This window comes from Copidosoma floridanum, unplaced genomic scaffold (genome assembly GCF_036245765.1).
Source record: "Copidosoma floridanum isolate Cflo_tuat_1 unplaced genomic scaffold, Cflo_Japanese_pri ptg000013l, whole genome shotgun sequence".
In the NCBI taxonomy this organism is placed as follows: Eukaryota; Metazoa; Arthropoda; class Insecta; order Hymenoptera; family Encyrtidae; genus Copidosoma; species Copidosoma floridanum.
Window position 1 is genome coordinate 13,434,120 of NW_028321890.1, and position 5,902 is coordinate 13,440,021.

General features: G+C 29.8%; 1 long non-coding RNA gene across 1 annotated transcript; it reads left to right on the forward strand.

Annotated features, from left to right (window-relative positions):
- The first annotated feature begins 1,377 nt into the window (after window positions 1-1,377).
- On the forward strand, window positions 1,378-2,676 carry LOC149374871 (uncharacterized). The gene is made up of 6 exons (XR_016292962.1): window positions 1,378-1,432; window positions 1,517-1,581; window positions 1,647-2,003; window positions 2,240-2,355; window positions 2,453-2,493; window positions 2,570-2,676. It is a non-coding gene; the product is annotated as an uncharacterized LOC149374871 (long non-coding RNA).
- The last annotated feature ends 3,226 nt before the right edge of the window (window positions 2,677-5,902 follow it).

The following is a 5,902-nucleotide window of genomic DNA, read 5'->3' on the forward strand; positions in this document are numbered from 1 at the left end:
CCGTAAAAAATTTTCTGACCAGTAATTGGTAAATTAACCTAAAAATTAAAGGAAAATTTTGTCACAACAGGAAAAAATACAGTGAGTTTGTGATTGACTGATTTTATTTATTTACTTAATACTTAATAAATCAACGTGTTTTTTAAATTACAGTGTAATATAATTATATATTACAAATTAAATACTAGTTTTAATTAAAATACTGACTTTTTTAAAGATCCTTATAAAATAATATAGAATAACAAAGTAACTATGTTTTTTGTTTTAATTAGAATACTTTAATTCTTTTTCATTTGTTGTTAAATGTTATCAAGAAGATTTACATTGGCTAAGCCTTCTTGGTTCATCATTTAACTTTATCTATCTCATCTTTATCAGAAGAACATGACGGGTCGGGCTTCAAAATTCTTAACTTATGTGCAACGTAGGTGATTTTAAAAGCTCTTTTATTTATCAATCGATTTCTTATAATGCTATGGATTCAGGCATGTATACTAAAAAAGCATTTAGTAGCCGCAAAACTACTTGGCAAATTCTAAATATTTACCGCAATTTTACCTTTAAAAGTTACTTTACATGTCCTCTTTCACCATAGTACATTTGGCAAAAAATTAGGAAATTCTTTTACGAACTGGAAATTCTTCAATTTTTCGTTTGGGTAAATTAAATTTTTTTTGCTACGTTTTGTCATTAATTCAGCTCCAAGTTAGTATTGCCTTTAATTAAAAAACTTGCCACGGTATTCGGGTTTCAATAAATGAGATCTAAAGCTATAGTTACACGAGAAGCTAATTTTAGTTTTAAAGTAAGTTTCTTTAGATTTCAACAAAGGTAAAACACTATTTGACTCTCACGTATATCGATGCGAGAGTTTTACAGTCACAAAATTTTTTGACTGGTCAGCGTAAACTTGCGGCTGTGTGACATGGGCACCTGAACTGTTTCTAAAAATCTGCAAAAATAGCCAAAAAATTGCGCGTAATTTCCTCGAATTTTCGCGACTTGTCAAACAATTGCGCGTGACATACTTTTGTAGTAATTAATTATTACTTGCGGGTGCTGGGTAAATTTTCAGTCATCCATTACAACAAATCTATCACTCGCAGCTTAATTACAAGAACGCCATTAATTTCCGCGTAACACGCAGAATAAAATTGACTCTTGAGTTGTTATAAGCTATTAACAGTTATGTAGTGTGCGAATATTTATGTAGTTACGTATTACCATATTAACTATACTATATCTATATGTTGAAATACGCATGCGCGAGAAATTCGCTCCAACAAAATCGTCTGCGTCTGGGATGTTATGAAAGCCTATATATATATGTATTCAGTAATACATACACTGATAGGTATGCACACTATAGTGTGGACTGTTAAAAGTTTTGGAGTTTGGACCTTGGAGTGTTTGCGTTTGGACGGTTTGGAGTGTATAGTATACAAATAAAATAAATATACGGCTGTTGTCAAATTTCGGTTTTAATTAAATAATTTGTATTTATTATTGTGTCTAGCGTCAGTGAGGGTGGCATCACTTATACTGCGAACTGCGAACTGCGAGTCCTGTGTAGTTTTGCCTGTGAGTCCTCTAATCGGTAGTATTAGAAAAATATATCTTGTATTATCAATATAATCCCTTTTCAGAGGACAAAGTTTGCCCACTGACTAAGCACCGCGTCGTCTCTATCTACCTATTGTTCTTGAAAAAAAAGCCAGTAAGGTATCGCTCAAGGCTTCGTAGACGACGGTCCTCCGATTTTCTTGCTCTCAGAGACCCGTACAGCGAGTTCAGCTGGCTACGTTGACGAATAGAAAATGAAGAAGTTTGGCCGCTTCGGGCTGCTTAAGCTCATGCAGGCTGATCCCACCCTGATCAGTCGCATAATAACCCTGACTTTTGAGCTGCACATCTTCGAGGCTACTGCCAAGGACACCATTGGCATTGTATCTCACGACAGTGATACTGGGACCAAGTGCTGTATCGCCAGGACTGAGAATCAAGTAATTACGTATCTGAATCTATTTTAAAAATAAATTTAATTCTACTTGGGTTTACAATATCTCTGCGCACATCCATTTAATAATTTTCATAAAATGTGAAGTATAATTTTTTTTGTGTATAGTGTTGGCAGAGATAAATTCGCAATAAGCGATTTATCTCTTCTAATATAAAAGTAGTACAAATTGTGCGAGCTATGGTATGTATATTTTTTATTTTGTTTTTTAATTTTTCACAGTACAGACATCGATCAAACTATTTATAAGACTAATGGGTCTTAGATGTAACTAAAGGAGATGTGCGAAGATTGGAGACTGTTATTTCTAACAAGAAAAAAAAGCCTTAAGTTATGATGTAATAAGTTCAATTTTTATTCACAAAATAAGTACAAAAATATTTTTATCGACTATAAAAATGAACTTGTAGACAGCCTTGATATTTGTTTTAATAGGACTCGGAGCATTACTGATTTGTCCTGCTGTCAATGAAGAAGTAATCTCTTTGTATTTGAATAAGCAGAATAAATAATGTGAAGATGATTTAAAATATATTAATTATTTACCCACAGGTTCTGGTCCAGATGCTTGTGATTGTCCAGCTAGTTTTCCAACTAGCATATTATTCGTGACTGGATGTCTACCAGACTAGACCATTTGAACATCAGACTAGAATCATTGATCGATGCGTGATAAGCTAATATTTTTGCAAGTGAAGTAAAATACAAAATTCTAATTACATGTACCTATACTTCTTTTCCATTGCAAACTGCGTTGATCAATGCATTTATATCAGCAGGACTACTAGTCTGCATGTGCGTGGCTCTACTTTAACTTTCATTTTCTATTTTTCTCTGTTCTTTTTTTTAGCATCTATAACCATACCTAACACTTTATTATGTTTCTGTAAATTAAAATCAATATTTTAATCAATATGGTAGTTTCAATTTATAATAATTTTTTCCAATTGCTGAGAAACCAACTACACAATTGTAACATAATCGCAAAATGATAAATATAAAAAATACTTCAAAATACTAATGAGCAAATGGAACAAAAACCAAAAATTACTGCCAACTACACTTGCAGTATTTTACATTTAAATCGTAGTCGTATTTATAGTTAGCATACACCAACAGAAAACATAAAGTTGTATTATATATTATTATAGCATAATCATCTAAGTTAAATTTTTTTTGTATCTTGTAGTGTACAGTAAAAACTGAACATATAGATGTAATATTTATTACACATGATATGCAATCAGTCATTCATATTGTTTTAATCTTTTCTATGCTTTTTTATGCAAACGTAATAAAAATAAACTTAGCCTGATCAAAATTTAAAGTATATTAACTTTTGCCTTATAGGACAGCAATTTCTGCTAAACCTGTGAGTCTGATTTTGTTCTTTAGGCGTTGACGAATGAGAATTTTGAAGTTTATTATAGATCTTCGCTATAATTGTTCCATTTTGATATTTTTTGTGGAAAAATTTCTTTAATGTTTTTAAAAATATTTATCTAGGGAACAAGGTTGGGTGATTTTGAAGTAAAACAAAAATAGGTTTAGCCAAACAAAATAAAGTAATTAGGTGGGTATGTAAGAGGAAGCTATGCGCCAATGAATTGTATATAGTTTTTTTATTCGTATTTAATTTATATAGTATATTTACTTTCAAAAATATAAACAAGTACATTTTTTGATAGAATAAGTAGACTCAAAATAAAAATTTTTTTAACATGGATATCGCAAGATAATCGTGATTAAAAAACTTTTAAGTTATTATCGTCGAAATAAATAGCAAATATAAAAAATGGTTTGTTTTCACATCTTACAAGAAATATTCACTTAAAATATCAAAGTACAGTGAGAGTTTTGCTTTGAGAATAACAACCAGAAGTATAATATATATAAATTCAAGGCAAAACGATGTAAAAATACTCATAATTTATTACTTTAAAAGTAAGATATTTACACTGTATAAACTATGCTCTCTTGTACAGAACAAAAATATATAATACGTGTTAGAGGTAGCATTAAATTCGTTTCTCAACTGACAATTGTTTAATACGTCTTTCATATATACTTTATAAACAGCTATAATAGGAATTCATAGAATGTATAATGATATCTAATTATGAATTTTATTTCTTAGGAACACTATGCATATACAACAACAATTAAACGTTAGTGATTTCTTTATTTTTACCAACGCCAAACACTTTCTTTCCTAAACTATCATATTTTTTCCTATGGCCTGATAACAACTGGCAGTATGTTACATAATGAGTGTGACTGTCTGTACTTTTTGGATGAATGTTACTTATAAAACCTGATAAAAAAAATGTTTTCTGTTTTATACAAACACTAAGTGGAATTTCAGACACTTTCGTTGAGCTTCCATTATGTGTTACTATCATGAAAAATTTTTTTATATCATACTCAATGACTGTTTGTCCTGAACATGTATTACATTTGCCATGAGATTTTTTAAAGTTCAGAGATTCTAAAGTCTTGGTTTAAGTATGTAGAAATTTATCTATCCGACAGTAAAGTATGCGATCTGACTTTTCAAAATGGCACTTTTGACAAGTGGTTTTTTTTATGAGACTAGAACAACCAGTCATCAAATTTTGTAAGTAATCAATAATATCATTATTTAAAGATATAGTGTCCCCTTTCAAAATACCGACATCGGATAATATTGATACGCTAGACTCGTACAAATGTTTTAAATCTTTTTTATCTACATACTCACATACTGATTTCAAGAAAACATTAGAATTTAATTTTAATAAATCGTTTAAGTCTGACTGAAATAAATTGAAAGTATAAATAAAATGAGCCAACAGTTCCATCAAAGAATCAAAAATACTCGTGTTATTGAAGTAATATTCTCTATTAGCAATTTGAATTGGTAATTTACTCCCATTAACAATTAGCTGCTCTTTGTAAGAGTAAGTTTGTTTCTTTGCATAAAACGCTTTGAGTGTCGGCTGAGGGTCACAATATTTTGTTAATTTTTTCTTTCTACCTTTTTGATTAATTAGATCTTTATTTATCGGAATTCTGGAAACATTCGATAATTTGGGCACATCTTTAATTGTTTTTGACTGAGATTCAAAATCATGAGCAGAAAAATCATCACCATTCAAAAAATTTTAATAGTTTTTACTGTAATTATGATCATTCAATTATGACTTTATAAAAGTTTTCATGTTACCATTATTCTCTGAGCAATTTACACCCTCTGAAAATTCTTGATTTTCTTTGTCCGCTCTTCATCTCCAATTTTCCACCAGATTCAAAAAACTGTAGTTTAATAAAAAATTTTCTAGCCCTTGTTCACTCAAATTATTTGAAGAAATGTAATCCCGACTGTCTTGTAATATTTGTTTTACATATTTGGAATGTTTTATGATAAACTCTTTTGGAGACGTATTTTGAGTTTTTACGACTTTCTAAAAACTGTCGAATATTTTTAAGACGTAATCTTTCGAGCTAAAAGATTCCTTTATTACATCAGTATTATTTGGCATTAGAGTACTAGTCCAAACAGGAAAAAAAGATATTAAATTCAGCAATGTTTTCAAGAAAGTCATACTTTTATATGGGTTTGGTAATTGAAAAATGTCACTGTTAGAAATTTTGTTCCGTATTGTATTGAATTCATCAATAAAATATTTGTATATTTCTGAGTCATCTTTACAAAACCAACAACTATAATCAGGTTCATCGTTAAACTGTTCATATTCAATATTTTTTGTAAAAATGTTTTCAAAATGTTTAATGGAAGTGTTACTAATACTTTTAAGTACTTCTGATCTACTAACGTTAAACTCATGATTTTGATTTTCACTAAGCAGAAGAAAAGTTAGGTATTTAAACATTTTCGTAAAAAAC